The 19,883-nt window shown below is 43.5% G+C and overlaps 1 protein-coding gene across 1 annotated transcript in view; it reads right to left on the bottom strand.

The window, feature by feature from the left end:
* BSX (brain specific homeobox) overlaps nucleotides 1-19,408 on the bottom strand; it is a 36,980-nt gene extending 17,572 nt beyond the window's left edge. The window contains exons 1-2 of the transcript XR_003427785.1: nucleotides 19,291-19,408; nucleotides 2,254-2,400 (exon numbers count right to left, since the gene is read on the bottom strand). The gene's annotated coding sequence lies outside the window, so the exon portion shown is untranslated. The remainder of the gene's footprint in view (nucleotides 1-2,253; nucleotides 2,401-19,290) is intronic.
* Between the last annotated feature and the right edge of the window lie 475 nt (nucleotides 19,409-19,883).

Below are 19,883 nucleotides of genomic sequence, written 5' to 3'. Positions count from 1 at the left end.
CCAGCGGGCTTTACTTCATTAAGGGGCTGATAAAATGGACCTACGCTATTCACCCATTTCGCAGAAATTTCCTGCGCCCATTAAGTGATTGTTTGAGACAAATTATGAAAAGCGTCTCCTTTCATTTAACCATCCTCATTCATTGGGAGGCTTCTGCCTGCTGCAGAGAGCTCAGCTTCTCCCATGCCAACTTCGTCCATTAGGAAAATAAAAACAAGAACCCATGTGTATGTGCACATCTGCACACAAAACACACAAAAACCAAAATGAAATAAGGCACAGAAAACTTCATTTGCTTCAACTAAAGAAACCTGAGGTTATTTCTATTCTGATGGGCCATGGCAGGGAAACCCCAGACCAACATCATGGCCCAGCCTGGCCAGCCCAGCCATGGGCCTTTGGGCTCCTTGAAGTTGAGGTAAGCAGATCCTGAAGGAGGTGGGGAGAGCTCATCACTCAGAAGAGAAGCTACACCACCCACTCTGCAGTCCCGCTGTCCCATGAGCCAATGACTAAATAGGACGACAGCAGGTATGTATGTGGTCTCTGCAATAAATGCACAGCCTCAGAATGTGTGTCTGCATTGAAATACAAATCACAGATCCTCTTTTTTTTTTTTTTGCGGTCACTGCTGCGGCCTCTCCCATTGTGGAGCACAGGCTCCGGACGCACAGGCTTAGCGGCCATGGCTCACGGGCCCAGCCACTCTGCGGCATGTGGGACCTTCCCGGACCGGGGCACGAGCCCGTGTCCCCTGCATCGGCAGGCGGACTCTCAACCACTGCGCCACCAGGGAAGCCCACAGATCCTCTTTTATGAGGCTGATCATCAGACACTCCTGGATGTTCAACCCAAGTCTACCTGGCTGTGTGCCCTTGGGTATGTTATCTGGGACCTCTCAGAGTCTTTGTCCCATCTGTAAAATGGGGACATAAATAAATGGTCCCACCTCCTCACAGGATGGTTGGGAGCTTTAAATGAGACAATGCATGGAAAGTGGTTAGTGGTTAGCACGTGGTGTTTAATAAAAATTAGGAAACACTGTTATGTGCTTCTGCATCTTTACATGCATATCTACGTATGACCATACTCACATTCCTTTAAATAGTGTACTTTCAGAGAATAAATGGTCTTACCTACATTTACCCATTAATAAAAATAAACAGGGCTTCCCTGGTGGCGCAGTGGTTGAGAGTCCGCCTGCCGATGCAGGGGACACGGGTTCGTGCCCCGGTCCGGGAAGATCCCACATGCCGCAGAGCGGCTGGGCCCGTGAGCCATGGCCGCTGAGCCTGCACATCCAGAGCCTGTGCTCTGCAACGGGAGAGGCCACGACAGTGAGAGGCCCGCGTACCGCAAAAAAAAAATAATAAAAATAAACAAACAAAAACCTATGTCTGGGTACAGGAGACCCATATGCTACACACACACATATACATATATGTAGTATAATTTTATAACAGGAAAGGGAATTACCAGATATTTTGTCCAACCTCTACCCAAAGTAGGCCTCCCACCTAAAAGATCCGAGACCGTTCGATGACTCCCTCTTATGAAGGCTCAGTTTACTTCCATGTCACCTGTACTGCGGATCCCTGTTCTGACCACCAGAATCACATAGAAGAAAACTCACTGCTACAGAGAAGCATTTCCAATATTAAACAAACAAACAAACATTCCAAAGCTCTACTGTTTTCTCTGAGTATTCTCTTTCCCAGAATAAATATCCCAGAACCTGCACTGCTCCTTGTAACACATCATTTTTTAGCCCTCTCACCACTATGGATCTCTGAACTTTAAAACAGAGCCTGCCTTGAATTGAACATAATATTCCACATGTGGTCTGAATAATGCTGGATGGAAATACAGATTGTATTCACTCATTGATTAACTAATTGATCCAACACTTATTGACAGCAGAAACTAAGCTCATCGCATGTTTGGACATATATATTAAATAGCATAATAAACGCTATATATAAAAGGTGACCTCTTCAGCATGGTGTCTATAGTTAATAACATTGTTTTGTACATTTGAAAGTTGCTAAGAGAGTAGATCTTAAAAGTTCTCATCACAGGAAAAACAATTTGTTACTATGTGTGGTAATGGATGTTAACTAGACCTCTTGTGGTGATCATTTTGCAATATATACAAATATGGAATCATTATGTTGTACACCTGAACTAATATAACATAACATGTCAGTTATATTTCAATTAAAAATAATAAAATATTCTACCAAAAGAAATCACCTCTTGGTTGTGCATGTTGGAGATCATCCGTGGCCAAGCATTCATTCCAAGGATGTTTCTCCCGTCCCAGCCATGCTTCCTGGTATTCTTCATTTCATTTGCAGTTGTTATGGGCTCAGGAACCACGAATTCATTTTTAGCCTTTGCCTAAAAAACAAAATAAAAAGAGATGCATCTCCCTCAGAAAATTCCTTCACACTTCTCAGCACCAAACAGAAAGATCTTGGTATCAGGCACTGTTTTGTATGGTCACCCAGTCACCCTTCTCCGTGGCAATAGCACCAGTGACTGAGAATGAATTCCATACTTAAAGAAGAAAGTAGAATGAGCGTTAACAAGGTTAGGCCTGTGAAGGCCCAGGCTCTCATCGGCCAAGGAAGCTTCCGTGGAAGGTCACTGGGAAGAGCAGGAGTTTGCATAGAGGGGGCTGAGGGCTTGCACAGCCCTGGCTGGAGGGAGGGGAGTGCAGTCCAATGGCACTCACCAGGACTGGTGCAACGCAGGCCTGCCTGGAGGCCAGAGGAGAGACAGGATGCTGCTTGAAGATCCCAGCCAGACTTTCCTTTCTCTAAAGCAAACTTAACCAAGCTCACACAGAGTAGGGGAAGCTCAGTGTTTATTTTCCAGCTGTCAAGCTTGGCAAGGACCCCGGCCTTCTCATTTCCACCTTGAGGATTTTGGTGGCCTGGGGAGCTCCTTGAACAGCCTTCCAACCTCAGACTTTCAGGCCTGCTTCTCCTCCTTTGCTCCTACCTCTTCACTGTGCCCTCTCTCAGGGACACTTTTTCAGTGTGTTTGAGTCTTTTTTTTTTTTAATATTTATTTATTGGGATTTCCCCGGTGGTCCAGTGATTAAGAATCTGCCTTCCAATGCAGGGGACACGGGTTCAATCCCTGGTTGGGGAACTGAGATCTCACTTGCCATGGGGTAACTAAGCCCGTGTACTCTAGAGCCTGCGCGCCACAACTAGAGAGCCCACATGTTCTGGAGCCTGCGCGCTGCAACTACTGAGCCTGTGCACCACAACTAGAGAGCCCATGCTGCAATGAAAGAGCCCACATGCTGTAACTAAGACCCGATGCAGCCAAATAAATAAATAAATATTTTTTAAAAAAACACAAAAAACAGGGCTTCCCTGGTGGCACAGTGGTTGAGAGTCCACCTGCCAATGCAGGGGACATGGGTTCGTGCCTCGGTCCGGGAGAATCCCACATGCTGCGGAGCGGCTGGGCCCATGAGCCATGGCTGCTGGGCCTGCGCGTCTGGAGCCTGTGCTCCGCAGAGGGAGAGGCCACAACAGTGAGAGGCCCATGTACCGCAGAAAAAACAAAACAAAACACAAAAAAAACCCCACAAAAAACAAACAAAACATTTATTTGGTTGTGCTGAATCTTAGTTGCAGCAGGAGGGCTCCTTAGTTGTGGCTCGCCAGCTCCTTAGTTGTGGCACGCATGTGGGATCTAGTTCCCTGACCAGGGATTGAACCCAGGCCCCCTGCATTGGGAGCATGGAGTCTTATCCTCTGCGCCACCAGGGATGTCCCAGTATTTGAGTAATTTTATTGCCATTTCCAAGCCTGCTGGATAGCTCAGCAAGTAAGAGATACTAGCCATGCAAACCCGTTACCCTGAACTCCTAGGTCACTGCTTCAGGCAGAGTGGGAAGGGTGATTTGGAAGAGGTAGAACCCAAACAATTGGGGGGAAGAAACAAACAAGGCTGTTGGTACAGAGGCCTGGAGATGCTTCTGGCCTTTTCTATTCTGAACAGAGATAACTCTGACTTGTCCCATGAGTAGATCCATGGATGAAAAGCAGAAGAGCTGGGATTGGTCCTAAAGCCATCTCTGCCTTGCCAGGTGACCTCTTCCTGGGGCTCAATTTCCCTGTTTGAGAAATGAACTTAGCCTCCCAGCGCTGTTAATGAGCTTCAGTGAACTGGGAGATGGAAAGGTGTTTGGAATGCTTTGGAGGGTTTCCAGAGTGATCCGTGAAGGTGTAGAAAAAGCAGGCAAAGTGAGGCGGACATCGCCACTTTACCGATAAAACCAAAGCGTCAGAAGTTGCACTCATGGAAACCTGGCTCATGCCACCCAGTGGTGTACAAAGCCATGCCCCATTTCCCATTTGAGCCCTGTGAGAATCCAGGCAGGATCTAAATTTTGATTTGATTTTCTTCTGTCTGAGGTAACTTCAGGGCTCTGTCCCTGGAAACAGACAAATGCATTAGATGCAGAATTCCCAAATGCTGGTCTGTGGACCAGTGCTGCCACACAAGGATTTTACTGATTAAGATGAAAAGAGAACAATAAGAACACTGGAAGAATCTTTCATAGAGTTACATTTATTTCACTTAAAGAACGGAGATTGTTATTGCAACGTCAGATCCAAGAGGACAAGGACTTTGCTATTCTCATTCTCTGTTTTTTCACCAACACCCAGAATACCTGTATGTAATGGGCACTTGATAAATATTTGTTGAATGAATGAATTATTTCCTTCCTATTCTCCTAGCATTAAAATATCCTTTCTTTGCTGAAATGGTATTAGTAGTGTCAGGTTTGGGGGTTTTTTAAAAAAATATTTTTCCTTGGAAAAAATCAAAGTATATAATTAAAATGTTCAGAGATCTGTCATGTTTAAGATTGGGAATCTCTGGACCAGATGATCCACCAAAGAACATTGAATCCTGTGATCCATCAGACGCTGCATGGAAACATGCTCACAGTCCTTAGGCCACATCCCGGAAGAGATGTTTCCTTTCTGAGATCTTAGAGGCAGAGAGATCTGGGCTCAGACACTGGAAAACATATGAGCCATATGACTTTGGACAAGTGGCTGAAGCGTGTTTTCTCCTCTGTAGAATGGGAGTCATGCTACTTGGTTTTTGTTTTGTTTTGTTTGGGGGAGGGGTGTACCATTTGTGGATTTTCAGCCCTGTGAAGGAAGGATGTCCCAGTGGCCTGGCTGCCTGAAGATTTTCTCAATCTTCTCTGGGAAAGATGGTCCCTTTTCTAGGCTGGTCCTTGGATCCAAGATACCCTTTAAAGAGAAAAAGAGCAACATCTCCTTCTAAATTGGGCACATTCTTGCCAGTATGAGGGGAAACTGGAACAAATCGTAATGCAATGAGTTGAGGGAAAAAAGTGAGTTTTTTAAAAAGCTGAACATATTTTACTTAAAGGATCATTCTTATTAAATGTATTTGGTACTAAAGGGTCTTTCTTCCCTGGTGGCGCAGTGGTTAAGAATACACCTGCCAATGCAGGGGACACGAGTTCAATCCCTGGTCCAGGAAGATCCCACATGCTGTGGAGCAACTAAGCCCATGCGCCACAACTACTGAGCCTGTGCTCTAGAGCCTGCATGCCACAACGACTGAAGCCCACATGCCCTAGAGCATGCACACCGCAACTATTGAGCCCGCGTGCTGCAACTACTGAAGCCCACGCACCTAGAGCCCATGCTCCGCAACAAGAGAAGCCACCGCAATGAGAAGCCCACCCACCGCAACTAGAGAAAGCTTGCGCACAGCAACAAAGACCCAATGCAGCCAAAAAAAAAAAAAAAGTTGAGGGGGAAGAAATGTCTTTGGTATTAAAGATTTTTATTCAGTTACTATATGATGGTGATAGTGGATGGTAGTTGTTTCTTTTTAAAGGCAGTAATTAACAAAATTTAAAGTTTCCAAAGTAAAAACACCCCTGAGACTCTACATTGTTGTGTCAAACTGACCTAAGACAGCTTGGTCTTGCACAATTTTTAGGTTCTTTTTTTTCTTTTTCATAAATTTATTTATTTATTTTTGGCTGTGTTGGGTCTTCATTGCTGCGCTCAGGCTTCTCTAGTTGCGGCGAGCAGGGGCTACTCTTCGTTGCAGTGCGCGGACTTCTCATTGTGGTGGCTTCTCTTGTTGCGGAGCATGGTATGTAGGTGCCTGGGCTTTAGTAGTTGTGGTATGCGTGCTCGGTAGCTGTGGCTTGCGGGCTCTAGAGCACAGGCTCAGTAGTTGTGATGCACAGGCTCAGCTGCTCCACGACATATGGGATCTTCCTGGACCAGGGCTTGAACCCATGTCCCCTGCACTGGCAGGCGGATTCCCAGCCACTGCACCACCAGGCAAGTCCCTATTAGGTTCTTTTTGACAGACATCGGTAACTTCCCTCCAACTTCACCAGCAGGTCCTAAATTACAGTGAAAGAGAGGCACAGACTAAATTCTGCCACACATGCAAACATTGGCAATTAGCTACAAAAACAGTCCTACAGCCAGCTCTGTGGGCTCAACGAAGTTGAAGCTCTATCCTTTTCCAGGGTTTCTGGGCACTATTGACGTCTGGGGGTGGGTCATTCTTTGTTGGGGAAGGGGACTGTCCTGTGCACTGTAGGATGTTTAGCAGCATCTCTGGCCTCTACCCACAAGATGCCAATGGCTTCCCACAAAGCACACACACAATTGTGACAAACAAAAATATCTCCAGACATTGTAAATGCCCTGGTCGGGGGCAGGAGGTGCAAAATGGTCCCCAGCTGAGAATCAGTCACTCCATCAAGCACCTTGCAAGCGAATTTCACTCACAGTAGACTCAAATCACTTTTTTTAAAAAAACATCTTTATTGGAGTATAATTGCTTTACAGTGTTGTGTTAGTTGCTGCTGTATAACAAAGTGAATCAGCTATACATATACACATATCCCCATATCCCCTCCCTCTTGCGTCTCCCTCCCTCCCTCTCTATCCTACCCCTCTAGGTGGTCACAAAGCACGGAGCTGATCTCCCTGTGCTATGTATGCGGCTGCTTCCCACTAGCTATCTATTTACATTTGGGAGTGTATATATGTCCATGCTACTCTCTCACTTGGTCCCAGCTTACCCTTCCCCCTTCCCGTGTCCTCAAGTCCATTCTCTACATCTATGTCTTTATTCCTGTCCTGCCCCTAGGTTCTTCAGAACCTTTTTTTTTTTTTTCAGATCACTTCTTAAGCAATGCCAGGCAGCCAGATCCTGTATACGTTTCTTAAAATACGACCAGGCAAAATTCTGGGCCTAGGCACTGTTCTGAAGGGTGCAGGCTACCGGGCTACACAGTTCATTCATGAAAAGTGCCCCGTCAATATTTCTAACCAATCCACATGTCTTGAACATCATTCCTTTCACCAGTAAAAAAAAAAAAAAAAAAACATTTCTGACACCAACTGTGCGCATTAACAAAGCTCTGATGTTAACAGGAGACAGAGATCATTAAAGCGCTTGTAGCGACCACTTCAAGGGTATGGACTTTTGATTAGAGATTTTCAAATGCTAACTAACCAACTAAAGTGTGAGAGATACACAACATTCTTTATCCCGAAGTAATTTTCAATAAAGGCAATATAATAGCTCGATATGACAGCTATTTAGATATCCCAAATCTTCATTATTATTACTTTAAAGATATTACTGATCCATGAAATCCAAAAGGCTGAAAACCGCTGCCTCACATCAAACCTCTTCTTTGTGAAAGGCTATTCAGGTGGACACAAGTCCCCCCAAAGGGAAATGGGACTCTGGCACTCAGACTGTTCCTGCATGCAATTTGTAGCCAAATTTTAATGAAAACCAATGTCCCCAGCCACTTTTCCCAACTGACAGAGAGGATGGTTTAGAACAGAAGTCAGCCTAGGGTCCATCCTGCGGGTGAACTGCATGATTGCCAACCGGAGTTTGTTGCTCGGCGAGTTTGTGTGTATAAGAATGCACAAGTTGCAATTAATTCCCAGCGAAGTCACTCCTCAAGTTAATTAGAAATGCAAAGTGTGAGTCTAAATGTTATGAGATTATAAAATGGCTTTCATAATGGGAACAATGAGATTGAAGCATATGCATTCTGGCCATGTGAATATTTCACGACAGTGTCAATCTGATTTCATTTGCCTAATCATGCCATTGATATGCAGCCACCAGCCTGCAAATAGAAAGGCTGAATTGCAGCAGATCACCCTTCTAATGTCATAATTATTAATACTGGAGGGAAATGGAGCTGCTACACTTCAATGGAAACTGCTGGGCCTTTGGAATTGAGATGGGGATGGCCCAGCTGGGGGAGGAGGAGGGGAGAGGCGCACCGGCCTCAACATCCCCATCCTGCTTCTGGGCCAGAAGTATTTAGGTAATTAGGCAGCTCCACCAATTAAAGTGACAAGAATGCTGGGGAGAAGGGCTGCAGGGCGTAAATTCTCCAGTCCTCAATCAAAACCACGATGAAACACGCTGGCAACACGCTCGCGACTCTAAAGGAAAAGGAAGAGCCATTTTGCGGCCGTAGAGGATTCTGCGCGTGAGGGTCCAGCTGGCTGCTGGATGACAGGGTTGAGGGCTGACCAGGGCAGCAGGCTCTCTCCCTTTTGGCTTCCTCTAGTCGGTCAGCATGTTCCATATACTTTGTGCACAAATCTCTTTTATAGGCACAGAATCTGACTTCCTCCTTGACATTTGAGAACTGTTTTCCCTTTATTTCCGATTACACTGCTTTGGGACATTTCTCCTACCATTAACTCAGTTCCCCGTGTGTCTTGCCTCTCCATTTGAAGCATAAGGAATGGCTAGTCCAGATGCTCTCTGATTGCTCCACGGCGCTTAGTACAGTGTCATGAATATGGTGGCTTGATTGACTGCACCAGCAGTGTTGCGAACTCTTAGGCAGCACAGTGTAAGGAAAGGCTGCTAGATGGAAATCTGTAAGACGTAGGATTGAATCCTGGCTCTGCACCAAACTTAGGCAAGTCACCTAAGCCCTCTTAGTCTCAGTTTCCCCATTTATAAAATGAGGGTCTCACAGTTGTTGTAGGGGACTCTTCAAGAAAAAGAATGTGACATCACTATTTATTTAGCTACACAATGCCTTGTTTCAAAAAGGATCTGGTGCAACCAGAAAGCACTTAATAAAATGCCAAGTGCTATGCACATTTTCACATTTGCACAGTTTAAGATGTACATCTTCAGTCTTGAGTTTCTCTGCTTCCTTTTACTCCAAGAAGTCTCCTCCCAGCCTAACAGGTCATTACCTGGAAATAAGCACTAGAAGGGTTTCCTTTCAAGGAATAGTTCTGGGAATTCCCTAGCAGTCCAGTGGTTAGGCCTGGGTTCAATCCCTGGTTGGGAAGCTAAGATCCTGCAAGCCACACAGCGAGGCCAAATAAAAAAAGAATAGTTCTTATACCCAGAATTTCTTGTCCATAATATTCACAGATAATGACATAGGATTATATTAAATCTAGGCAGCACATTTTTTGTGCTTTTAAAAAGTGAACAAATTAGTTAACTTCTCTAAACCTCAGGGACCTTATCTGTAAAATGGAGATAATAATAGTCCTTGTCACAGAAAATTAATGTGAAGACTGAGATGACATATAGAACACATATAGGATGGTGCCCAACTTACAGAAAGCTCTCTCTATATGTAATCTGTTACTATTATTACTTTTAATTACTTTTATTATTATTAAACATTGTATTATATAATAAATAATACTATTACTAATTATTTATTATTAATAATTATAAAATAATAAGTAGTGAGATAATGGTGAACTCCAGGGAACCTGGGAAGTTAGAGATATCATGACAAATGTAACTCTTGATTACCTTCTTGCTGTCAGGCTGCATACAGAACTGTAGGTTGTCACTACATGTCCACAGCATCCAGAACTTGTGAAATGTGCACTATAGATATAATAATTGTTAACACTTATATGGCTCTAAATGCGTGTGGGACACTGTTCTAAGCACTTTACATGTAACTCATTTAATTCCTACAACGGCTTTCATGAAGTGGGTGAGTCCTACCATTCTCCCCATCTTACAGATGAAGACACTGAGGCAGAGGGAGGCGTATAACTTGTCCAAGGTCACAGAGGCAATAAATAGCAGAGCCGGGATCAAAATCACGTAACCTGCCTTCGGAGTCCATCCATGCCTCTACAGTGGGGATGGACCACACTGTGCTGCTTCCTTACTATTAGGAATTCACAGGAAAGGAGAAATTCTAGGTCTACTCCCATCACTCCTCCTCCTGGGGAGCTAAGAGCCTTGCACTACTCAGCAGTGTTTTTTAAATGTTTTTATCCTGAAAGCCATCAGGCAAAATGCACGCTCTTCAGGTTAAGGCATGCAGCGCCACTCACTCACTGTTGGATTATACCTCCCTTATTTCCCGAGGACATGTGAACGGGCAGCCCTGTGCTCTAAGAAATAGGATTGGAGCCTGGCATCTGGATTTGAACCCAAGCAATGCTATTGCAGTCGGGGGTGCTGGGCTTTGCCAGTAGGGTGGAAATGAGAAGAAGCTGTGACAGGAGAGAGGGGTTTCCTCTTCTCAGTCTTCATCCAAGGCAAACACCTGAGGCTGGGAGGTTGGCAGAGGCCACAGGGCGAGGGACCGCTCATGCTTTACTAGGGAGTTTGGGCTTAAGGTTTCAGGCCGTGGCCCAAATGGCAGGTATTCACTTGCCTTTGCTTATCTCAATCCGTTGCATATCCTGTTTCCCCAATAGACCGGGTGTCCCCAAACACTGCGTCTCTTTCCTCTGTACCTCCCGTCTGCAGCCAGGTCAGAGCTCTACATTCAGGGGCCACCCGCTGCCTGGCGCTCATCCAGGCTCTCTCAGCAGATAACTGGGAGACCTCGGAGACCCAGGCTTGGTGATTCTCAGCGGCAGCGCCTACACTTGAGTCTTTGCCCCCATGTTGCCGCTGACTCAGCTCTCCAAGTGCAGCCAAGGGGCAGCGGAGGGGAGAAGCAGTGCAGCACAGTGGGTACAAGCACAGAGGCAGCAGCAGGAATGTCAAGGCCCAAATCTTGGCTTCCCTTCATTTCAGTGGCGTGGCCTTGGGAAAATACTTAACTTTTTAGTGCCCCCATTTTCCTCATTTTTTAAAATGAGAACTAATAACAATACCTAACTTGGAGACTTGTTGTGGTAATCTGTTAATCTGTTAATCCAGACACAGCATGTAGAATAGGGCTTGGTGGAAATTCCCTGGTGGTCCAGTGGTTAGGATTCAGCGCTTTCACTGCCGGGACCCAGGTTCGATCCCTGGTCAGGGAACTAAGATTCCGCAAGCCAAATAATAATAATAATAATAATAATAATGCCTGGTGCATAATAGGTGCTCAAAAAAGAATCGTTTTTATTCTTTTTCATCACATGTAAATCAGCCACTCAGGCATCTAGGTAGTTCCTCCATCTCTGACCTCTGCCCCTCTGGCCAACCACCCTCTTTCTTGATTGCCTTCTTCTAGGCTGGAGACAAAGGAAGGAGAGAGCCCCTTCCCTTCCACCCTCCCTCCCTCCCTCTTCTCTCTTGGGGCTACAATTAACACATGATAACAGCACAGGTTGGACTCAATTAGGACCAGATCCCAAAGTAGATGCTGCTCATGTGCAGAGGATGGAGTAAAAGAATTGGCTCCAGAAGGCTTGGGACTTGCTCGTAGAAGATACTAATTGGTTTTTTGCTGATAATTCTTCACCCCTAAGTGAACAGAAAAAGGGCATCTCAGAGGCTCATCTGCTTTGCAGGTGATCGGGCAAATGAATATCTGTGTCCAGGGAGAGGTGAAGATGATTGTCTTCTTTTTCTCTCCAAAGGGAACATAATCTCATTTGTCCCGGGACTTAATATCTGCAGATCTGCTGAGCTGGAGGGGGATAAAGATCAACTCCAAAACTGTATGGGGGGCTCTGACTCCTGAACATTTGTGGGAAGTCCTAGGGTCATGGAGGCTTAGAAAGAGTTATAGTCATTTTATTGCTGAGGAGTTTGGGGAGATATAAAGAGAGCTTGGCTGTCAGTGGTTGGGATGAGGTTGAACAATAGACAGGCACCCATAAGAATCACTCTCCTTTAATTGATCTCAAAAATATACGAACAGGGCTTCCCTGGTGGTGCAGTGGCTAAGAATCTGCCTGCCAATGCAGGAGACATGGTTTAGAGCCCTGGTCCGGGAAGATCCCACACGCTGTGGAGCAACTAGGCCCGTGCGCCACAACTACTGAGCCTGCGCTCTAGAGTCCGTGAGCCACAACTACTGAGCCCGTGTGCCACAACTACTGAAGCCCGCGTGCCACGACTACTGAAGCCCGCGTGCCTAGAGCCCATGCTCCGCAACAAGAGAGGCCACCGCAATGAGAAGCCCGCGCACCACAACGAAGAGTAGCCCCTGCTCGATGCAACTGAAGAAAGACTGTGCGCAGCAACGAAGACCCAACATAGCCAAAAATAAACTAACTAATTTTTTTAAAAAGATCCTGCATGCTGCAACTAACAGCCAAAATAAACAAATAAATATTTTAAAAAATATACAAACAGCTCATGCATTTCAATATCAAAACAAAAACCAAACAACGCAATTCAAAAATGGGCAGAAGATTTAAATAGGCATTTCTCCAAAGAAGACATACAGATGGCCAAAAGGCACATGAAAAGATGCTCAACATTGCTAATTATTAGAGAAATGCAAATCAAAACTGGAATGAGGTTATCACCTCACCAGTCAGAATGGCCATCATCAAAAAGTCTACAAATAATAAATGCTGGAGGGGGTGTGGAGAAAGGGGAACCCTCCAACACTGTTGGTGGGAATGTAAATTGATACAGCCACTATGGAGAACAGTATGGAGATTCCTTAAATAACTAAAAATAGAGCTACCATATGATCCTGCAATGCCACTCCTGGGCATATATCCAGAGAAAACCATAATTCGAAAAGACACATGCACCCCAGTGTTCATTGCAGCACTATTTACAATAGCCAAGACATGGAAGGAACCTAAATGTCCATCGACAGATGACTAGATAAAGAAGATGTGGGGGACTTCCCTAGCAGTCCAGCGGTTAAAACTCCTCACTTCCATTGTAGGGGGCATGGGTCCAATCCCTGGTCAGGGAATTAAGATCTCGCATGCCCCACGGCACAACCAAAAAGAAAAAGGGTATGTGAATTATATCTTAATAAAGCTGTAGTTTCCTTCCCTTCTTTAAAATAAAAAAAGAAAAAGATGTGATACACACACGTGCACACACACACACACACACACACACTGGAATACTACCCAACCATAAAAAAGGATGAAATAATTCCATTTGCAGCAAAATGGATGAACCTAGAGAGTATCATACTAAGTGAAATAATCCAGATAGAGAAAGACAACTATCATATGATATCACTTATATGTGGAATCTTAAAAAAAAAGATACAAATGAACTTATATACAAAACAGAAATAGACCCACAGACATAGAAAACCAAAGGGGAAAGCGGGGGAGAGATAAATTAGAAGTTTGGGGTTAACATATATACACTACTATATATAAAATAGATAATCAACAAGGACCTACTATATAGCACAGGGAACTATACTCAATATTTTTTAATAACCTATAAGGGAAAAGAATCTGAAAAAAAATAGATACGTAGATATAACTGAATCACTTTGCTGTACACCTGAAACTAACACAACATTGTAAATCAACTATACTTAAATAAAATTTTTTTTAAAAAATCACTCCCCTTTAGAACTCTTTCCGTCTCTTGTATATGTATCTGTTATTGCAGTGTCTTGCTGGACTGGATGAATACAGTTACATGATGATGGCCTTGAGGGGAGGGACTTTGTCTTCCACATCATATTAGCAAATACTAATCACTTACTACTGTACATATCAGGCACCGTTCTATTTGCTTAACCTGTATTAGCTCATTGAATCCTCACAGCACTCCTGTAAGATGGGTGCAATTATTATCCCTATTTTACAGCTGAAGAAAGTGAAAGGAGGTGTTATGTACAGATTGAACTAGGAAGCCTGATAGAGTCCCACATGTCTGCTCTCATGAAAGGAGGTGTTATGTACAGATTGAACTAGGAAGCTTGCTAGAGTCCCACATGTCTGCTCTCATTGTATCTCCAAACTCTACCGTAGCACAGCCTTAATGCATGTTATTGACCTAAGCCCAAAGTGCGAAAAAGTGCTGATGCTGAGGCTGTGAACAGATCACACTAAGAGCTCCATAAATATTTGCAAAGGAAATGGCTAGCCATAGGCTCTGCCGAAATGACTGTTTACAGCTGTGGCCCTAAGACAGAGGCTGCCATCCACCTGGAGTTACTCTAGGAAGAGGGAGAAGACCATTCATACCAGCTGCCTCGCCCACTTGTCACTGCAAATCCATCTCTGAGCTTTATCTTGGACCCCTCACTGGGGCATTTGAGTCTGCCCTGACATCATGCTTCCTTCCCATTCCTATTGTCACCATCTCCATTCAATTACTGATTACCTCTCCCTCGATGGGTGAATTAATGACCCCGTTCATCTCCCATTCTCTAAAAGACAAACCACCCCATGCATTGCTGCTAATCTTTCTAAAACATAATTCCAATCAAGTGGAAATTTGCGTTAGACAGTGCCTTCCCAATCCAGTCAAAGTCCTCTGCCCAGCGCATTGGCCTTCCACACAACACGCGAGGCAGCCTCATCCCCACTCCTCTTCTGACCCTGCGCCCAGGCCACCCCCCCTGCTCCAACCCTTTTTTGCATATTCGTTTCTCATCTCAGGGTTTTCCAACCTAGTGTCCCTCTCTTTAGGCCTCTCTGGCAGAAGACTAGAATGAGAGGAGCACCTTTAAAGTCAGACAGATCTAAGATTTAAACCCCCGCCCTGTCACTGAGAGTTGCGTGAACTTGAGCAACTTATTCAGTCTCTCTGAGTCCTAGATTCCTCAGCAGTGAAAGAACACAAATCACCACTACCTTGCAGGATTGTTGAGAGATTCGAGTTAATTTGGTCACTTTGACTAGTGTTTGCTGAGCACTTAGTATGTGGCAGGCATCAGGGTGAGACTGGAGACACAGCAATGAACAAAACATGAAGCTTGCATTCGAGTGTAGGTGGAGGGGAGACACGAATGAATAAAAACACAAAGTGCCCAATGCATGTCTGGCAGATCGCTGTCTCTCAGTAAATGGTAATCATTTTTCTTTTCAAATATTTCAAAAGGCCTAATAACAGATGTACCCAAGATAGTACGGGACAGAGATGTCTAATTTCTTTGGTTTCAACTAGAAATCTCAGTGAGTCCCTTGAAGGAGGGCAGTCTCTTATCTATCAATGTGTTTCAAGTACCAGGCACAGCACTATACACAAGGAAGGCGCTAAATACCTGTTTTGTTGAATAAATGTTGGCTAATAAGTGATGATCAGGACCTTTAATCGACAGCTTTATTGCTTTAATTATAAATAGGAAAATGTATTACTTAATAAATCTATTGTACTTTGATAGCACAATCTTTCAAATGTGGGACCATTGCAAAAAGGAAAGTTTAGGCATCACAGCTGTAGTTCCTGGAAGGGCGCTCTCAGCTCTCTTCATTCACTGATATCCTCTCCTCTCTTCAAGACCCAGGTCAAGGGGACTTCCCTGGCAGTCCAGTGGTTAAGACTCTGTGCTTCCACTGCAAGGGGCATGGGTTTGATCCCTGGTTGGGGAACTAAGATCCCATATGCCACGCAACCAAAAAAGAAGACCCAGGTCAAATACCTCCTTATCCTTTCTGATTCCTTCCACCATATGCATATCTCTTCATGATGAACCTCCAAAGTACCTCTCTTCAACATGTAAGCTTTATAGCCTAATCATCTGTTAGTTTTGTGCCACCTCCAGGCCACAAATACTCTGGAGGCCTATATCATCTTTTCACCCCAAAGAGACTAACAAGATATTTTTGCTTTTAGAAGACACACTGTCACTGTCACCAGCTTTCTTTTTCCCTCTCCCTCCTTCTGCCCTCATGCACCATGACCTGCTCAGTCTCTTCTCTACATCCATAATGGTCCTCCCCAACCAGACTTCTCTCCTCTTAGAACAAGAGGAGAGAAGTCCACATAGAATCACTCTTACAGCTTCAACAAAGGAGGTGGCTGCTTTTGCAAAGTCACTGCAAAATATCGTGGGGTTCAGGATGTAGGCTCTGCGTCTGACTAACGAAGTTTCAACTTTAACTCCACAGGGACACCTCAGATATTGTGAGTTTGGTTCCAGACCACTGCAATAAAGAGAATATTGCAATAAAGTGAGTCACATGAATTTTTTGTTTCCCGGTACATATAAAACTTACGTTTATTAACCAAAGAGGTGAAAGACCTATATGATGAAAACTGTAAAACACTGATAAAGGAAGTTGAAGATGATTCCGAGAAATGGAAAGATTTCCTATGCTCTTAGATTGGAAGAATTAATATTGTTAAGATGGCCATACTACCCAAAGCAATCTACAGATTTAATGCAATCCCTATCAAAATACCCATGACCCTTTTCACAGAACGAGAAGAAAGAATCCTAAAATTTATACAGGATTTAAAAAACCACAGAAGAGGGCTTCTCTGGTGGTGCAGTGGTTGAGAGTCTGCCTGCCGATGCAGGGGACAGGGGTTCGTGCCCCGGTACGGGAAGATCCTACATGCCGCGGAGCTGCTGGGCTTGTGAGCCATGGCCGCTGAGCCTGCGCGTCCAGAGCCTGTGCTCCGCAACAGGAGAAGTCACAACAGTGAGAGGCCCGCGTACTGCAAAAAAAAAACCAAAAAACAAAACAAAAATACCCCACAAAAGACCCAGAATTGTCAAAGCGATCCTGAGGAAAAAAGAACAAAGCTGGAGGTATAACCCTTCCAGACTTCAGAATATACTACAAAGCTACAGTAATCAAAACAGCATGGTACCTGCACAAAAACAGACATATTGATCAATGGAACAGAATAGAGAGCCCAGAAATAAACCCATGCACCTATCATCAATCAGTTTATGATAAAGGAGGCAAGAACATACAATGGAGGAAAGCCAGTCTCTCCAAGTGGTATTGGGAAAGCTGGAGAGCTACATGTAAATCAATGAAATTAGAACATTCCCTCACACCATCTACAAAAATAAACTCAAAATGTTTCAAAGATCTAAATATAAGACATGAGGGCTTCCCTGGTGGTGCAGTGGTTAAGAATCCACCTGCCAATGCAGGGGACATGGGTTCGAGCCCTGGTCTGGGAAGATCCCACATGCTGTGGAGCAAGTGAGTCCATGCGCCACAACTACTGAGCCTGCGCTCTAGAGCCCGCATGCCACAACTACTGAAGCCCATGCGCCTAGAGCCCATGCTCCCCAGCAAGAGAAGCCACCGCAATGAGAAGCCCACTCACCACAACAGAGTAGCCCCCACTCACCACAACTAGAGAAAACCTGCATGCAGCAATGAAGACCCAACGCAGCCAAAAATAAATAATAAAATAAAATAAATAAATTTATTTTTTAAATAAATAAAGACGTGACACCATAAAACTCCTAGAAGAGAACATAGGCAAAACATTCTCAGACATAAATCATAACAATATTTTCTTAATCAGTCTCTCAAGGCAAAAGAAATAAAAGCAAAAATAAACAAATGGGATCTAATCAAAAGCTTTTGCACAAGAAAGGAAACTATCAACAAAACAAAAAGACAACCTACAGAATGGGAGAAAATATTTGCAAATGATGTGACCAACAAGGGGTTAATATCCAAAAAGCTAATAAAACCATATCCAGAAAAAACACAACTCAATCAAAACAATTGGCAGGCAGAGGACCTAAACAGACATTTCTCCAAAGACATACAGATTGCCAACAGGAACATGAAAAGATGCTCAACACTGCTAATTATTAGAGAAATGCAAATCAAAACTACAATGAGGTATCACCTCACCCTGGTCAGAAAAGCCATCACCAAAAAGTCTACAAATAATAAATGCTGAAGAGGATGTGGAGAAAAGGGAACACTCCTACACTGTTGGTGGGAATGTAAATTGGTGCAGCCATTATGAAAAACCGTATGGCAGTTCCTGAAAAAACTAAAAATAGAGCTACCATATGACCCAGCAACCCCACTGCTTGGTATACATCCAGAAAAAACAAAAATTCTAATTCAAAAACATACATGCACCCCAATGTTCATAGTAGCACTATTTACAATAACCATGACATGGAAGCAATCTAAACGTCCATCAACAGATGAATGGATAAAAAAGATGCGGTAGAGTTATACAATGGAATATTACTCAGCCATAAAGAAGAATGAAGTAATGCCATTTGCAGCAGTATGGATAGACCTACAGAATATTATATTTCGTGAAGTAAGTCAGACAAATACTATATTATATCACTTATATGTGGAATCTAAAAAATAATACAAATGAATCTATGTACAAAACAAAAACAGACTCACAGACATAGAAAACAAAGGTTACCAAAGGGGATGGGGGAGGGACAAATTAGGAGTATGGGATTAACAGATACAAACCACTATACATAAAATGGATAAGCAACATAGATTTACTGTATAACACAGGGAATAATATTCAATATCTTGTAATACCATATAATGGAATATAATCAGAAAAAAAATAACTGAATCACTATGCTGTACCCCTGGAACTAATACAATATTGTAAATCAACTATACTTCAATTTTTTAAAAAGTTATGTTTACACCATACTGTAGTCTATTAAGTGTGCAATAGCATTATATCTAAAAAAACACTGTATATACCTCAATTTAAAAATGCATTATTGCTATTAAATGCTAACCATCATCTGATCTTCAGTGATTTGTAATTTTTTGCAATAGTAACATCAAAGATTACTCATCATAGATCACTGTAATAAATATAATAATAATGAAAAAGTTTCAGGACTTCCCTGACAGTCCACGGGTTCGATCCCTGGTTGGGGAACTAAGATCCCACAAGCTGTGTGGTACAGCCAAATAAATAAATAAATAAATAATGGAAAAGTCTGAAATATTGCAAGAATTACCAAAATGTGACACAAAGACACAAAGTGAGCAAACGCTGTTGGAAAAATGGCACCGTTAAACTTGCTTGACACAGGGTTGCCACAAACCTTCAGTTTGTTAAGAAAAAAAAAAAGAAGAAAAACACCGGCTGCAATTGCAATAAAATGAGGTACACCTGTACCTTGATCTCTTACTGTGATCTTGGGTAATTCGTTTCACCTCTCTGGGCCTCAGTTTCTTCACCTGTAAAATCGAGAAAATAAACAGTAGCACTTATAGTGTTGTTGGAAGGATTAAAGGAGATAAGATGTAAAAGTCTTAACATGGTACCTGGTGTATTATAATTACTCAGGAAATGTCACCTATAATCCAAGCGCATCAAAAAGGTCACAAACCCCAAATGTAATTCCCGTGCTAGCTGGTACCTAAACTCTACATTGCTAAAGAGCGGGGGCTGAGGAGCCAGACTGCCTTGGTTCAAGACCTGCTCCCCTAATTACCAGCTGCGTAGCTTTGGGTAAGTTCCCAAATCTGAGACTCCATTTCTTCATCTTTAAAATGGGGATGATGCTGATAAGGTGCTTCCTCTTAAGGACATGGCGAGGATCAAATAAATAAATACATGTAAACTTAAGATGATGCCTCCTACACAATAAATGCTCAATAAATATTGGAATTCAAGTACAGTCACCACAGCTCCATCCCATTGCCAGTGGTTCTGTCCATTTGTTCACACCAGGGCAGAGAGGACGTATTTGTTCTGGTCTGCTAATG

This window comes from Aethalodelphis obliquidens, unplaced genomic scaffold (genome assembly GCF_003676395.1).
Source record: "Aethalodelphis obliquidens isolate GAN/ISIS:26980383/991018 unplaced genomic scaffold, ASM367639v1 scaffold46, whole genome shotgun sequence".
NCBI lineage: Eukaryota > Metazoa > Chordata > Mammalia > Artiodactyla > Delphinidae > Aethalodelphis > Aethalodelphis obliquidens.
Note: the sequence above shows the minus strand (reverse complement) of the source record. Positions and strands in the feature narration are given on the sequence as shown.